This window comes from Molossus molossus, unplaced genomic scaffold (genome assembly GCF_014108415.1).
Source record: "Molossus molossus isolate mMolMol1 unplaced genomic scaffold, mMolMol1.p scaffold_m16_p_34, whole genome shotgun sequence".
Classification (NCBI taxonomy): Eukaryota; Metazoa; Chordata; class Mammalia; order Chiroptera; family Molossidae; genus Molossus; species Molossus molossus.
The window spans coordinates 838,005-855,885 of record NW_023425371.1 but is presented as its reverse complement, the minus strand read 5'-3'; the positions used below and the strand labels follow the sequence as shown (position 1 = coordinate 855,885).

The 17,881-nt window shown below is 46.2% G+C and overlaps 1 protein-coding gene across 1 annotated transcript in view; it reads right to left on the bottom strand.

The window, feature by feature from the left end:
• AFF3 (AF4/FMR2 family member 3) overlaps positions 1 to 17,881 on the bottom strand; it is a 538,134-nt gene that overhangs the window by 77,475 nt on the left and 442,778 nt on the right. The window lies entirely within an intron of this gene.

Sequence of the window (17,881 nt, the reverse complement as noted above, 5' to 3'; positions counted from 1 at the left end):
ACAGACAGCACTTGGCACAAATAACTCAGTGAAATACAAATTAGAAATGGCACCAAAAGGTGAGCATGGTTGGTGCAGCAGCCTATGCCTCACCGGAAGTGGAAATCTGATGTTGTCCATCAGGGTTCACAGGGTGGGAGCGGGGCAAGGGGAGCAGAGGTCAGCCAGATGCCTCCAGCCTGCAAATGGTACCTTCCAGACCTGGATTTCCAAACAGGCTCACTCACAGCAAGTATGACACACTCTGCACACACTGAGATACACACTCGTAGGGAAAAGCAGGAGGAGCCGTTGTGCATGGCTTCCACTGAGAGAGAGACACTTATTCTGCTGAAAAGAGGAAATTAGTTTTCAAGAAAGCTCTCCTGAAGAGACAGAATTTTGATGGAAGCTGCACCCACGGTTTTTGTACAGATGGCCCTCCAAGAACTTGACATTTTCTTATGGAATTTCCAACAAAGATCAAATAGTTTTACAGAACATCTTTTTCTTAATGGTCTTTCAATCAAAATATGGTTTGGGTAGGGCTGCCACATAAAATACAGGGCACCCAGTGAAATCTAAATTTCAAATAAACAATGAATAATATGTAAAATTAGGGATATACTAGAGAATTACTCGTTGTTCCTGCATTTTTATTTGCTAACCCTGGCAACCTTAGGTTTGGTGATCTTTCTTATCCACCCATGTAAAAAAATAAATGGTGCCAAGCACTGAGGCAACATTCCTGGAAGGTTATGGATTGTTACTAGGGAAGATGAATGACCCCTGGCAACAGCACCACTATTAAATAATGTGCAGGTGATTTCCTGCTTGCAATTTTGCAGTGTCTTCTGCGTTATATGACAGGATCCCAGATGGAATGACGTGAGAGGATTAATCATAATTAATCACAGATCAGGATGTTTGGGAACCTGAGAAGTTATCTTTCAGGCTGCCAAAGCTATATTTTAAGAGCAATGTAATACAACAGATATGTGATGGAAGAACAGTCAGAAGATAAAAGTAAAGGGGAGATAAAAATACCATGAGTTTATTTCAAAGCCACAAAATTCAGGGTTAAAATATTGTCTTTTAAAGCTTCTGAGTAAGTTGAAAGGGTGGACAAGTGAGCCTACTAACCACTTTCCCAGTGAAACAAAAGTTGTTTGTGTCTCCAGGACTGCAACACCCACCAGCTCATTTAGAACCCTGAAGTGGCCATATAAAAAGGTTAGAATTTCTATGCAGAGGAAAGTCTGAACTGCCTTCCAGCACAAGCGTGGAGAGTGACACCACCAGAGGTCTCTAGCCAATCCAAGCAGCGGAGCTCCACCCCGGCTCAGCTACAGTTCTGTGGGGCAACAGAACATTGAAAGATGTTTAATTCAGCAGAACTGGTAACAATGTTGAGGGTTTATAGAGACATGCCCTCAGTAGGATGTTGTGCTAAAGGAAAGTGGTATCTGCAAACTTCCAGCTGTGTTCGTTGTTACTGTTGCCAGTTTTATTCTCCTAATACATCACATCAAAGGTAGAAAACTCCTTTGGAGAGCAATTCTCCTTTAGACCCTATTGTTTAGACCTTCCTCCTGCACTGGCTTTTGAGATAGGCAGGGAGGATGGAGAAATAGATGAGGTTGACTACATGTGACACACTTCACTCTAGACTCCTCTTTGGGAACTGCTTGTGGGGGGGCAAGTGACGGACCCCTCTACTTGACCAACTTGGAGAGAGAGCTCAGGAAGACCCCACATTTCCTGTAGGAGCTCTGTCTTGACCAGGGTTTTAGCATTAAGACTTCCAACAGATGACTTCACCAGAAAGCTAAGAGATAAAAATAACACTGAAGGTGTGACCGATATGCAGCCCCCAAAGCTTGAAAAGGGAGAAGGTTAAGATGCCAAAATGTTACTTGCCAACTAAAGTAATAGCAATGTGTTACAAAACAGAAAACAGATTACAATAGCTATTGAAAGCTTATCAGAGAAATGGAGAGAAGACATTATGACCCCTTCACATTCCCTCAACTTACCAGCTAATGACGACAAGGCCCGTGCAGGAAGGGTTACAGTCCTGGGGAAGATCCACAGGGACATTTTGTCACACAGTTGTGATATAGCTAAGGAGCCCATAGAGAGGCCTGTCCTGTCCTGGGTCACCTGACGAATGAGTTGACCTTTTGGAGAACATGGGGCTCTCAGTGGAGCTGAGACGGAGGAGGACATTTCCGGAGGCAGCCACTGGCTAAGTCTTGGAGATGCCTGGGCAGCAGGTGACAAATGCTTCAGGGAGGGCAGAGCAAGTCTTGCTCTGGCTACTTAGCAGATGAGAAAAAGGACTCGGAGGGATCAAGTTGGCCAGTAAGTGTTAAGGCTACACAACAGGCACTGAACCAAGTTTCGACTGTCACAAGATGGAGCTTGTCCTCCTCGGGAAGGCGGGACATTAAGCAGCTCACTGCTACAGTGAGGAGTGTTACCAGGAGGCAAGCAGAGAGCCTAGGGGAGCGGTGGGGCACTGGCTGTTTAAGCTGTGACCTGTAGGCCAGGGGAGTTAGAGGGGGAGAAGGGGAAGGAAACTGTCCCAGCAGAAGGAACAGGACGTGTGCAGGCACGGGAGAACGAAGACCTCTGTGACTGGAGTCACCGACCAGTCTGTGACAGAGCCGGGGCTTGAAGAGGGCCTGAGGCACCACGCTGATTGAGCCCAGGTAGAGCCTGTGTGGCCCCCAGTGCCCTGCAGCCTCACTTCCCTAGACCAGGCCAGGAAATCAGGCGGCCCGTGATGGTGCCCAAAGGAACAATATATGAGTAGGCCTCACATTTTATTTTTTTAAATACTCACCTGAGGAGATATTTTTCCATTGATTTTTTTTATTTTATTATTTATTTATTTTTTTAATCCTCACCTGAGGACATTTTTCCATTTTTTTGTTTAGATAGAGTGAGGAGAGAGAGAGAGAGAGTGAGGAGAGAGAGAGAGAGAGAAACATCGACGTGAAAGGGACACATCGAGTGGTTGCCACCCACACGACCCAACCAGGGCCGGGGACAAACTGCAACCGAGGTACGTGCCCTTAGCGGGAACTGAACCCAGGTCTCTCTGGACTGCAGGCTGACGCTCTACCGCTGAGCCAAACCGTCAAGGGCTTTCCATTGATTTTTAGGCAGAGTGGAAGGAAGAGTGGGGAACGAGACAACTGGGGCCGAGGATAGAACCTGCAACCCAGGTACATGCCTTTGACGAGGAATTGAACCCTGGACCCTTCAGTCTTTGGCCCAACGCTCTAACCACTGAGTCAAACTGGCCAGGGCAGGGGTTCACATTTTCAAGGCCCATCGGGTACAGAATCGCTGCAGAGACCGGGGCAAAATTTGGCCTTCACTTTGAAATGTTAGTGAAAGCTAATATTTCTCCAGCCAGCTGGAAGGAAAGGAAACTTTAAGAAATGTATGTCTGAGGAAATCTCGTTGGCTCGGCTCCCCTTTCTCATCATATGCGTCTGACTAAGCGTGACCACAGCACTTTTCAAGTTTTGTCATCTTCTATTTTAAGTGCAGAGCACAGAAGGGCTGGGATCCCTGGAACTCCTTTGTTGGAGAGAACAGAACTAGGTGAGGAATGTTCTACCAAGCACGCCCCGCGTGGACCCGAGACGGGGGGTGTCATCCCTGTGTTTCGTTTCAATGTGGCGCAAACGCGAGGTGCTCCCTGTGATTACATGGGACTGTGCTCTGACGCGGTGACACATGGGAGAGAACAGCCTTGGGTCCCGTGTGTGGCGCTCAAGCCTGTGCCGTGTTTGTGAGCTGGGGCAGGGCTGGATTTTGTCTGGTTTTAAGAGGATTCCGTGGGCAGAGCAAGGATAAGGACCTTGGGCAACCAGGCAACAAACATACAACCAGGGTGCCTTTGCCACTAGTTTGGTCTGCCAGGCCCTCCCTGCCCAAGGCCACACTGCCACCCCAAAACCTGGGCCCTAGCCAGCTCCAGCTCTTGCCAATCTTGGGCAAGTGACTCCATCACTACAGGCTTCAGGGTCCCCATGCATGAAGTGGGGATAATGGTGCCAACCCCAGAGTGCTGTTGTGTGACATGATCTAGTAACAGCAAGTCCCTGCAGAGAGCCTGGTGCAGTGGGTGTTACTCCGCAAGGCCGGAGGGCAGCCCAAGAGCAGCCGGAGGCCCTGGAGACCACACGCCCGAGTTGGAGACGAGGGGTTCGCACTCAGCTTTGTGGTCAGTGTCCAACAATGGCAAAGGCCCCCGCCTGCTGTCCTTTTAGTTACATTAAATAGCTCAGTGGCTGGGGAGTGACTTATAGAAAACAGGGACCTCCTTCACATACTCCCTCGGAAAGCAAACAAACACCCAGCTGTGTGCATGGAGAGCTCATGGCTGGAGTGCCTCACACACGCAATTTTTGTTTTCTCCTCCCGGCCCCAGGATCCGGCTGGCTGAACAGGGGTTACAGTCTCCAGTTTCAGGAGTCAGAGAGGCTCGCTGATGCACAGGTCACGAAGAGGGCGGATGGGGCTCCTGGGGGCCGAGTGGGGAGCTGCAGGCCTTCATGCTCTTGGCCAGGCTGGGCGGCACGGGGCCCTGTCCAGGAGCCAGATCTCACCCAGCCAGCAGGCAGACCTGGTCTGTGAGACAGACACAGGGGCCATGCGCTGTCCCTTCACAAGTAGTTGGTTTGGCTTCAACATTCAACCTAACTGATTTATAATTAATTAATAAACACTGACCTACTGAATGCTGCGCCAGTGGACGGAGGGCAGCATGGAAACTCCACCCCAGGCCATGGATAGTTACAGGCAGAGGAGGCGAGGCTGAAGAATCTACTCAGAAGCTGCAACTCGGTGGTTGTCGCGGGGTGACAGGTGCAGGTGGCGGCTCTGAGCTGTGACTAGGGCGGAGGGGCTGCATTCTGCGGGCCACCGGGGACTAAGGGGAGGCAGCTGGCTGGCCAGCCTCTTGCCTGGGAGCCAGTGCAGGGAAAGGAGTTGGATGGAGTTGGGAAGGTCAGGCTGCTCCAGCTGACAGGGAGCACATTAACCTTTCAACAGCAGCAGGGAGCTCATACGGCCCCAAATTGCACTCATTAAAGGCCAGCCGGCCAGCCCGGCCAATGCTGGCCCAAGGCCGCCTCTGGGAGCTGAGAGGGCGGTCAGAGGAGCAGCTTGTGGGGAAGCCAAGTGGGGAGAGGAGGGGAGGGGAGGAGAGGAGAGGAGAGGAGGGGAAGGCCCTGAGCCCAGCTTAGCAGCTGGATGAGCCCCTCGCTCCAGCTGGCTCTGCAAGTCTGAAGGGTGAAATGGGCAGGGAACTGACTGGGAGGAATTCAGTGGGGAAGGGGGGTGGTGTGGAGAAGATGGAGGGGTGGGAGGTGCTGTCCTGAAAGGCCCGTAAAGCACAGAGAGAAGGCTCCAGGGCTTTGGCGAGTTTTCTCCACTAAAAGGAGAGTTAAACAAAACAAAACAAAATTATGGTGTCACAATTTAAATAAACCTCCACCCAAAGCAGCTAAGTAGTTTGGTTTTAAACAAATGAAACACACAAAAAAGAAACCAACCCTGATCTATCTACTGATTTTAAACTCCCGAGCCACAGAACTGTTTCTGCAGCTGACCCTCCACTTACAAAAGGCATAGACGGAGTGATGTAGCTAAAGACAGCGACACCTGTGTGTGAAGAAATATACTAGTGTATTAAATATGCATCTTTTGCACTGGCCAGTGTGTTCAGTGGTTAGAGCATCGGCTCAAACACGGAAGGGCTTTGGGTTCAATTCTAGGTCAAGGGCACATAACTGGGTGGCATGTTCAATACCCGGCCCTGGTCGGGGCATGTGTGGGAGGCAACCAATCGGTGTGTCTCTCTCACATCGATGTTCTTCGTCCCTCTCTTCCTCCCAATCTCCCTAAAAAAAAAAAATGCTTGGGTGAAGATTAACAAACAAACAAAAAGCATCTTTTTAAAAGTTTCTTGTAAAATATATTATTGATTGCCTTTGGGTTTCTTTTATGTTCAGTTCCCCAGATGGGGTCAGTGAGAGTGGTGACCACATGCACAAAATTTAAAAAGTGGGAGGGGGCCCGGCTGGTGTGGCTGAGTGGTTGAGCATTGACCCATGCACCATGAGGTTGCCAGTTCAATTCCCGTTGAGGGCACATGCCCAGGTTGTGGGCCTGACCCCCAGTGCGGGGCATGCAGGAGGCAGCCAATCGATGTTCTTTCTCATCAATGTTTCTATCTCTCTCCCTCTCTTTTTCTAAAATTCAATAAAGAAAGGAAAAAAAAAAAAAGTGGAAGGGCAAGGCTGTAGATTATTTGCACATGTGACCATTTTAAACATTTTAACAGAACTGACTACTAATTAACTAACAGTTAGCACATTCAGAGCAGAACAGCAAGTGCTTACTTTCATCTTGGTAGTCACTCAGGAAGGGCAAGAAGGTACAAGTGTAATTCCACTTCAGAAATACAGTTTTTCAAAAAGGAGTAGTCAACAGTGACACAGGTTGAGAACTATGCTAATTACATAACAGTGTTATTTCTCTTAATTCCAACTGTGAGATGCCTTGTTATTGGATACACTGAAACGCTTCTGGATGCATTAAAAATTACATGAAGAACAAATATCAGACGTACAATGTACTGCTGTTTTTGGTCTGGAAGTGATGGTGACATGGTGTTCGAGAGGAGTATGACCCCATGACAAAGATGTTCTATACACGTAACTCAGAGTTCTGTTATTTCTAGATTTCGTCTCTGGTAACTTGATCACCTTAGTCTGAAAGTGAGTCCAGAAGCAGGGACCACTGTGGGGACGACTGTGTCAAAGCAGGAATCTCTGGTCCTGTTTGTATGGTCCTAACTGTTACCTCACACCTTCCATGGGGTGTCTGGTTCCCTCTGGCCCTTTTCCCGTGGCCAGTTAACTCAGGTGGCTGATTAGCTCACAGCCCCCTGGCTACAGGAGCAGGGGCGGATGGTGCGTTTCCCCACCACAGGAGATCAGCATCACCTGTGAGAGGTCTTCTCCACTGGCAGAGAAGAAAGGAAGGACTCTCCAGGCCAGAACTCCAGCACCCCAACATCCTTGAGAGAGAGAGCCACTTCCCAGTCTAGACATATGAGAAAGGGGACCACCCTGAAGAGTGTGGAATATTAGGATGTGCAGAAATGTACATTAAAAAAAACTTTATATATATATGTATATATGTATACATATCCCACAGAAATGTCACCGTTTTAACCATTTTCAGTGGCATTAAGTACATTCACACTGTTGTACGGTCATTCATACTCATTGTTATTTAAAAGGTCAAACCCTTTTAAGGTGGCCCGGCTCGAGTCACCCCATCTGTTTCTGAAGGCTTGTGGCAGCTGTGGGCTTTGATTGCAGGGTTATGACCTGCTTTCACCCAAAGCCCCTCCTGTGCTGCTCCCTGCCCAGACGTCAGGCCCACATTAATCCTCAAGCACCCCGAACCCACCAAACTGTCTTAAAGCGCAATTAGTGGCTTCATACAACTTATTTACTTAAAAAGACTATAACAGTTTCTTCTAGGCTGTACTGTTCTATTGTGTAAAATACAAGTTTGGGACCCTTTAAAATGTGTGTTATTTACCTGATAGAACTTAATGGCTTCTCAGGAGCTATTCAGTTTTATTGTGGAAATTAGTGCTAGGGGGTTTTTTAAAGCTGATATTTAGACCTGCATTTGCTCATGACGGTAGTGCAGTCTATTAAGCTAACACCCACCAAAGTGATGAGGACACTTCTGTGGGCTCTCCAGAAGGGGCTGTGAGGTCGAGGGTGCCCACTGGTGTGAATATAGCCGTGTCCGTCGGCTGTTAGGAGACAGGCTGCCATTCAGTGTTTTCTCTTCTCGCAGCCCCCAAACAGGTCTCGGCCCGAGATCCCCAGTTTATCTTAGAGTTCCTATTTGCTTTTGAAATATGATTATTTACTTTGAAATAATAAAATGAAAACAGTTCTTTGGTGATCAGCTGGACGAGGTGTCAGGAAATGCCTGAGGATGACTTTTCTAAGAGAGAAACGGGAAGATGACTTGGTAGAGACAGGCTGCAGCCTCCCCACAGGCGTATGTGAGCCCCTGAGCACGGGAGACCAACAAGTTGGTTCTAGGGCAGAACAGGCTACAAAGTAGGGGTGGATGAGCAATAGTAAGGGAGAGTTCTTGGGATATGTTGACGTTATTTTTCTATGTCAACAGTGTAAAAACGTGCCCTATACGATTAGTTGGTTTCGCATCTGAAGTGCACGCTAATATTTTTTTTCTTTTGGTTTTTAAGCCTCTTGGTAGGACTTGAAGAGTATCTCATGGTATCTTGGAGAGTGACTTATCTTAGTGGTGCAACAGAGTAAGTAATTACTAGATTAACAGGGCCCTTCTTCTACTTATCACCTCATTTAACCTGTCCATAAACCTAACAAGGGGCACTCTCATCCTGTTTATTGAGCAAGTTCAGACTCAGACTACTATGCCCAAAGCAAATTCCAATCCAGTTTAAGGATTCAAAATCCCATGCTTGCTTCCTGGTGTCCAGGCTGGGGTTGGTATTTTTTCCCTCCTTATCAGGAGAGCAGAGATGAGTGGCATAATTTGGATTCTTGGTCTTTCTCACTGGAAAGGCATTTTGGTAAGTTATTACTGAGCAGTCGTTTTGGTAGATAGCAAACCCTTGATTTTGTGGAACTTGTTTAACAGACTTCGAATTTAACAGACAAAATTTCTGGTCTGTATTGTCATATGTGAATGCTTTTAACCAAGATTTGTTTATAATTAAATTAACAGGGTTTTTTGTTGTTGTTATTAATTCACTTATTTTTAACAAACTTTAGTGAGTAGGCCGTATGCTGGAAAAAAACCACTGTAGTAATTTTGCTGACATAAATATTACATATCTACAACTATAGTCTACATATTTAAAGCCAAGAGTCACCTCTTGTAAACAGTGTTCGGGGACTGAATAGCACATGATCACATGCATCTCAGGGTAATTGGTTCTGTTACTCCGGGAGTGACGTTCTGCAGCAGGTGTAAGCCTGCTGCCCGCTGTTCCCACGCTCCAAGCCACGCCCAGGGTGCGCATCTGTTCATTCTCAGTGACTGGTGAATGCACGAATTTCCTAGACCTATTCAGTATAAATTTAAAACTACAGCAATACACATAGAAAACTTTTCTATGAAATTAAACTGTCCATACATACTTAATTTTAATTACACAAATGTGTCTATGTAAGTGAAAACAGGTAAACTAATTTGTCAATTTCTTAACATATGCATTTGGAAAACCTACTTTATTGTACAATGGACTTTCGGCTTTAACAGACACCCCCTCATCCGAATTAGCCCGTTATATCGAGGTTTCACTGTACAGGGCTACCTTAAACTCAAGATGTAGACCCTGTCCTGTCCTCGGTTGTTGAGGACAGACATAAATACAGAAAGGAAGCAGAGGGGCAGACGTATGCTTGTGTCAGCAACCACGTGACGTGCTGATGGAACGGGGGCGTGGCAGTGGGGTAAGCTGGTGATTTAAAGTTTCTGTGGGAGGCTTGACCGCGTGCGTGGAGGAGGTGCTGTGGAGCTAAAGCCCCTCTCCCCACCTTGCCCTGGCAGATGAGGGGCTGCTGTTCCTTGCTCATCTCCTCAGCCTTGCCAGCGCAGGCCATTCTTTCTGCAGAGAACGCTGGCCCTTCCCTTCTTCATCCTGGGAGACCTGTCCTGATGCCACTTGTCCTTCACATGCTACCCAAAGGCCTCTGCCCCGCCCCTTCCTCTGTGCTCTGAGGGTACCCTGCCAGGGACACCCACTTTTATTAAACACATTGTTGACTGCTCAAGAGTTAACTCGTGCCCTGGCCGGTTTTGCTCAGTGGTTAGAGCATCGGCCTGCGCTCCAGAGAGACCTGGGTGCGGTTCCCGCTAAGGGCATGTACCTCGGTTGCAGTTTGTTCTGGGCCCTGGTTGGTCGTGCGGGTGGCAAACACTCGATGTGTCCCTTTCACGTTCATGTTTCTCTCTCTCTCTCCCTCCCACTCCATCTGAATAAAAAACAGAAATAAAAAAAAAAACGAAAAAAATGTCCTCGGGTGAGGATAAAAAAAAAGTTAACTCATGTTTTCATGCCCAAACGTTGTTGACCGCTCATGAGTTAACTCGTAAAGAAGTTTCTCGGTGTGTTGATATTGATGGGACAAATGAAAAAATCACATTGGAGAGATTACTGGTCAACAGACCCTTTAGTTGAAGCTCCAATATTTCCTAAAACTAAGAGCAGGATGAGGTTCAAGCAAATTCTTACATTTTCCATCTTAGTGATAATTCACAAAATACATCCAATGAAGACAGACTGTGTAAAATTAGGCCTCTTTTGGATTACTTTCTTCCAAAATTTCAGTCTTTGTATGTATCTAGACAGGAGTTATCCCCAGATGAAAGTGCAGCGAAACCAGATATTTTTGCAAAACATGCTGCGCACCATTACACGTAGGTGATTGCTACACAGTATATCACACCAAGGAAACAATTACTAAAATATATAATATGTATAAAATATAATATGTAGCAGATATGTACAAAGTTTCCTTTAAATTCATTATGTATAAATAAGATATACTGAAGTTTATTTAGATTGTTTCACTTTCTTTTTTTTTGTTTTTATCCTCACCCGAGGACATTTTTCCATTTTTTGTACAGACAGAGTGGGAGGGAGAGAGAGGAAGAGAGAGAGAGGGAAACATCGATGTGAAAGAGACACATCGAGCGGCCGCACGACCAACCAGGGCCGGGGACAAACTGCAACCAAGGTACGTGCCCTTAGCGGGAACCGAACCCGGGTCTCTCCGGACCGCAGGCCGATGCTCTAACCGCTGAGCCAAACCAGCCAGGGCTAGATTGTTTCACTTTCATACTCAATTACGAAAAATAGCCAGTGACATGAGACAACTTCTGTGTAAAATTGCCGGCCAACAATGTGTTAATTTTATGGGATGTGTATGGGTGGTCTTACTGAAGCAGCTAAGAGCACTAACTAGAGTCATTTCGGAGGCTTTGGGCAGGTGATGTGTCTCTGGAAATCAGATTCACTAGGATTTCAAGGACAGTATTTGGAAAAGGAAATGAAATTTCATTGAAAATGCCCTCTCAGGCCCTAATGTTGAATTTCTCCTTCCCAGCTGAGAGGGTGCCGTGAGGAAGAAATGAAGTCATGTATGTGAAGTGCTCGGCGTAGTCCCTACGCACGGCTGTGGTACTAACAGACTTCTGACTGTGTGCACATGTCCACATTTAAGACACAGCGGTGATGTGGACGTCTACGTGTCCTCCACCACTGTGAGCTCCTGCAGTGGGCTCCACGGGTAAGGAGTTTTTGTGTCTTCCATGGAGACCAGTACAACGCCTCACCCCGGGATGGAGCTCAGAACTGTAACATGCTTCGAGTGAACGAAGGACAGAAAGAAGCACGGATCATTGGAGGAGATAGATGGGGGGCATTTTAAGTCCTGTGGACAGTGTGAAGCCTGAGCAGGGGGAGGGGCCAGAGGTCACAGCCTCCACTCCCTCTTCGTGTAGAAAAGCTATGGCATCATGTAGTTCTCTTCTGGTTACTAATCTCCAATTTAATCCATTCTAATTGCACAGGGAGATTTCAATTTTTAAATTTTATTCTGAGACTTTTTTACCTACATTTGCACTGATTGTTTTGAATTGAATTTATTGAGGTGACAATGGTTGACAAAATTACACAGGTTTCAGGTGCACGATTCTACAACACATCATCTGTACACTGTACTGTGTGTTCACCACCTCACGTCAAGTTGCCATCTATCCCCATTTATCCCCCATATCTTTCTCTTCCTCCTCAACCCTTCCCTTCCTCCCCCTCCCCCAGCAATCACCACATTGTTGTTGATGCCCATGAAATTTTTCTTGTTTTTGCTCAATCCCTCCACTCCCTTCCTAGCCCCCTACCCCGACAGCGGCCAGTCTGCTCTCTGTCTGTGAGTCTGTCTCTATTTGGCTTGTTAGTTCATTTTGTTCATTAGATTCCACATATGAGTGAAATCATATGGTATTTGCCTTTCTCTGACTGGCTTATTTTAGTTAGCATAATGCTCTCAGGTCTATTCATGCTGTTTCAAAAGGTAAGATTTCCTTTTTTTAACAGCTGCATAGTATTCCACTGTGTATATGTACCACAGCTTTTTTATCCATTCATCTACTGATGGACACTTGGGCTGCTTCCAAATCTTGGCTATTATAAATAACACTGCTATGAACATAGGGGTGAATGTATTCTTTCAAATTAGTGTTTTAGGTTTCTTTGGCTAAATTCCCAGAAGAAGAATTGCTGGGTCATAAGGCAGTTTCATTGTTAAATTTTTTCAGGTAACTCCATATTGTTTTCTACAGTGGTTGCACCAGTCTGCATTCCCATCAACAGTGCATGAGGGTTCCATTTTGTCCACATCCTGGCCAGCACTTGTTTGTGGATTTATTGATGACAGCCATTCTGACAGGTGTGTGTGACAGTTACCAGTGTTCCTCAATTCTATCCAGTCTCAAAGGGAGGGACCCTGCTTGAACCCTTACCGATGAGCCCGACCACCCAACTCTGCCCCCTGCGGTGGTCCGCTGCGGTGCCGAAGAGCCACAGTTCCAGGACAGCGCTTTCTACTTGAAGTCCACAGTTGCCATCGTTTAACCACAAAACCTTCATTCATTTGTTCACTGTTCTCTTTTACTCATCAAATAACTTATCATATTCCCTAGTTGCCAGGAACTGTGCTAGGGATAAAAAGATAACCTTAGTTATGAATGAAATGTTACGACTGTTATAATTACTGGTAGGAAGTTACTAGAAGTTACAAAGGAAGTTTTAGCGTATACTGAGTAAAGTCTTTGTCAGAACATACATGGCAGGAGTCAGCTGCCCCTGACCCATCCAAGCCTGCTTTGTTCCTGAGTGATGAAGGACGAGAGAATTATTCTCATTACAAGTCAGAGAACCCAGAATCTAGTCCCAGCTCTGCCACTTGCTACCTTGTGACCTTGGGAGAGTCACATCACCTTCTGGGGCTCAGTTTTCCTGTCCGTAGAATGAGTCCTTCCTATCTCACAGGCTGGCTGTCAAGGTGACAGTGCTTACGGACTTCAAAGCTCTTTAAAAGTTTTTATTTACTCGGTATACCAGAAGAAACTCATTATAAAGAGTCCCTTGCGTTGCAGAGACTAGAGACTGCTGTGGATTGACATACACCCTCCAGCATGCCTCCTGGGCATCTTCCAAGTTCAAAATTTAGAACGTTCTTTCTTTTAATCTTTATTGTTGAAAGTATTACCGATGTTCGCCCCGTTTTTTAGAACTTTCTGAAAAGTCCTCCCTGCCTTGCTTTGGGGACACTTCCAGTCCCGCTTTCCAGAGCAGCTCAGACTCACAGGAAGGTAAACCTCTTCACTTTACGCTATTCCACACTTAGTTATTTCATTATATTCTCCCTAATGTGAAAAGGACATTTGATGGGTGAGATTTATTTGTGAAAGCAAAACCAAGAGCAGCAAATGCACGAGCCAGCAGCCCTGTGGACGGCGAAGCCCCGAGGGTGGCGTGTGGCCACTCCTGCCCCCCCTGCAGCCCTGCACCAGCACAGGGCCCGGGGGAGCCCGCAGGATGAGCTCGATAGATACCCATGGCATACATGAATAAATCAACGGTAGTTGTTTGGATTTCAATATAAATGGATCCTGGACCTGAAATACTGTCAGATGGGCTGACAGGGTCCAGTCTGGTGATGCATCTCCAAAGCCATAAAAACGCAACCAGTTCGGCAGTCACAGGCTGACATTTCAGCAGATGATTACATGCGCGATTTAACCACACGGCCGTCCGTGCCCTCCAACTGCCACGGCCTCAACAATTGTTTTCACGTTGGCTTTCTGGTTCATTCCTTTTTTATTTTTTTTTAAGTCAAGCACAATGTTTTTCCCAGCTCCTCATATTTCTAGCTGAATATGATTTATTCATATGAAATTAAGCTCCATTTTTATAAAACCCAAGTTACTGCAAATGATGCTTGAGGTTCCACGGCAAATATGAATTCCTGACCGGCTGCTCTAACGCGCCTCTGCGGGCTCTGCCGAGGTCTGTCTCCGAGACGGATGGCGGCAGTCACTGCGTGATTAACGCTCTCGCCATGTCCTTGCGCTCCTCTTGCCCTAGATTTCAAGATTGACCTCCCGCTTCCCTGCAAACGCAGAGTTGCTCGGCTTGATAAATCACAGGATCCTTCTTTTTTTTTTTTAATCACAGTTATCTACTATTTACTACGTAGGAAGGGAAGTTAATCACATCCAGAGGACTTCATATGCGGCACACACATCCTTCCTCCTCCTCCAGCACTTTGCATATTTTCCACATTCCCACGAGGCAGCTGCTTCCTCAGTGCAGTGTGTCTGTACCAGACACACCTCTGTAAGTAAGCCTCAGGCCATTTATCCCCGTTCTCTGCCTCTCTCTACCCCACCCAGCACAAAAATCCATACGGAGAAAAGACACTTGAGAGGCATGTTACAAGGAGCAAGCAGAAAGCATAGTGTCTTTTTTGCATGTTGAGGTTTACTTGTGATTGGCTTGTTTACCATATCAAGAATTTTGCCCCCTCTTCCTGCCCTGGTCTCCTAGTTTATTTCATTTGGGGCATCACTGGGCCTCCGGTATGCCAGCTGACACTCAAGGGCATAAAATACATGAAACACCCTACAGTTGATGGTAGAAAAGAACAAAAACCGGGCCATCCACGTGCACTGACCCTTCCCATCAGGTGGCATGAGTAAGCTGGGCTGATGCCCAGAGGTGGCTCGCACTGGACTCCCGTGTTCACCTGCAGACACATGGGCGATTTAGGCTGAACCATAAACTAAGCCCATCGCTCAAGCAAAACCAAGCAAGGCCAAAGGTTTTCTTTGGGGTTGACCACAGATAATGTTTAAATTTAGGTAATGACATATATCATAGTTTTAACTAATCAAGGTTGCGTTTTGATTACTGTGGACTCACAAAACTTTAAAGCATACAGTCAGTCAGTCTGAACGACCAGATATTGGATCTCTCCTGGAATGCCTATTTAAACCAGGAAACGGGAGCAGTGAGAAGACAGACAAGATTGGCCTCCAGAAGACATCTGGAGAGTCTCTCACCTCTGACACCTCAGGGATGAGCTCTCTATGGTCCTTACAAAGGAAAGCAAAATGCCACCCCTTTGCATTATAACTGGTCTTATTAGATCTGCCGTCCAAGCCTTAGAGGCAGAGAACAACGACAGGTTTCCTACACTGTGAACTCACATCCCCAAACCCAAGTCAACCAAATCCTATTTCATCATCAAGTTGTACATCCCCAAACAAAACGGCTCTAACTCCTGTATCACACGTCCTAGTGTCCCTGGGGGCTCTGGCGGTTATGCAGCCAAATGGAAGTGAGACAGGACCACACTGAGCGCACCAGCAGGACGCTGAGACCAGAGGCCCGAGCTGCATTGACCTGAGCCAGCCAGCCGGGGCAATTCTGTTCAACTCCAGACTTGCAGAACTCGGGCAGCACCCGTTAAGGTAAAAAAAAGTGTTCTATTTTTCTAGGATGAAAATGAAAGTGCTGCTTATGGAATTTGATATCAAGAGATGGTTAACAGGCTGAAAAATAATAGTTTTAAAACTAGAATAGTTTGTGCAAATGAATGTATACTAGACGAATAGCAAGCTTTAGGGAGCCAGAAATATTGTGGTTAGATCTCCACCTTGGGAAGGTCAGAACTGAGGGTGAATTTTTACTCAGTTCTATCCTCACCTTGAGGTGGTTCCTCTGATAGATAGAATATTGGGTTAAATCATGCAGTGGTATGACCAGAAGTCACATCCATCATTTTCTAGACAATACTGGTTTACTCAACAGATTAAGTAAGGTGATAAAAAATGACTTCTGTCCCTGGATAAGTTAGCATTCTGTAATTTAAGAAACTAGAAAACATGAATCCAATTAATTCAGTAGGTGTTTAAAGTCCTTATTTTGAAGCAGGGTTTCAAATTGTGTCGCCAAGTGATTATAGATGCTTCTCATTTGTGGAAATTGCTCGTGTGGTCCAGAAGCAGTGGGAAACAGGACAGAAGAACCTCAGAGAAGGTGGCGTTAGACACCCACATTGCTAGAACAGCAGACAAAGTCAATTCATCACTTTGAAATGAGCCAAGTTCCTCCAATTTTAGACAGAAAAACTGTTCGATTTATGGGGAAATGCCCTACTCCATGTGAAGATAGAGACATTCATGAGAAGGGCATGGATGATGGGAACTTCTGTCCCCGCTCTAGGGAATGGCTGTTTCCTTCTCAAGTGTTCTGCACTGAGTCACATAATCAACAGGGACCGAGATGCTAACTTACTAGTTGATTAGCTACTGGGTGTGACCTGGGAGGGTTGGAGAGAATATCAGAACGAAGTCAAAGGGAATGCACTGCTCATCACAAAAAGCCATGCACCTTTTCTACTCAGGACAGCGTCCTGTGTCTCTTGGGAAGAAGCCTCAGAAGATATCAGTCCTAATTTCTGATTGTATTTTGCAACCGGGTCTTTAAAGGGAGTTCACACTTTCCTAAAGTAGGTTTTGAGTCCTTCTACCAGAGGTCATAATGACATTTTGTGTCTAGATATGTACTTTTTTTTTTTTTTTAAATCCTCACCTGAGGATTTTTTCCATTTATCTTCAGATAGAGTAGGAGCGGGAGAGAAGAGAGAGTGAGAGAAACATTGAGAAAGACACATCGACTGGTTGCCTCCTGCACGACCCCGACCAGTGCCAAGGACGGAACTACAAATGAGGTATGTGCCCTTGACTGGAATCGAACCCACAACTCTTCTGTCCGTGGGCCGACACTCTAACCACTGAACCAAACCGGCCAGGGCAAGATTTGTAGTTTTATTAAAATGTAATTTATACACTACTGAAAGTATGCAATTCAATGATTTTTAGCATATTTATAGGTTGTAAAACCAACACAACAATCTAATTTTACAACATTTTAATGTCCCTAAAATAATCCTCGTAACCACGGGCAATGATGTAAGACTGTGCACTGAAGGCTTTCTCTTGCTTCTCAGTGCATTTTGTTGAAGGAATCACTTATTTAAGAAGCCAAAGGAAAAAAAAGAAATCAATGTGTCAGATTTTAAATGTTTTGATCCAGAATCTCTCCTCCTCCTACCAACAGACTCAGAAGCGGTACTGTCACCGGCTTTCGTGAGAGCCCCAAAGGAACGCCAGGGGACATGGCAGTCACTCTTGGAGCGCACCAGCTTGTGTGGTTGTCACGGGGCAGGCTTTTCAACTGAGGTAAACATACCCGGCTTGGCCTGCCCCATGGAGAAAACACTTTTCACCCATGCGTGCAGATAATTTGCCTAAGCGTCAGATTTTCCCTTGGAGAAGCTGAACTGGTCTCATTTACACAGTCGATTATTGCTCATTCCCTCCCCAAAAGAACTGGGAAGGGAGGGAGGGTGGTGACAGTTCGCTCGGTAACACTGAGGTGCCCGCCAGCCAGCCAGCCAGCCAGGGGACACCACCAGCTGTTTACGGCACAGTCAGGACCTCAAGTGTAGAACAGGGACTTCCTGATAATTCTTTAAGAAACACACACACACCCTAGCAAGTGAAGAAAGAAAAAAACCCTGACCACAACAAAGGGCCTGATCTACTATAGAAAGTAACTATAGATCCCTGTTCAACTATTCTTATACAGCAAAGCCGGATGAGAAGCACCGTTTGAGGGTGCTAGTTGATTAGGGCTGTAGATCTCACTGGAGAACACAAG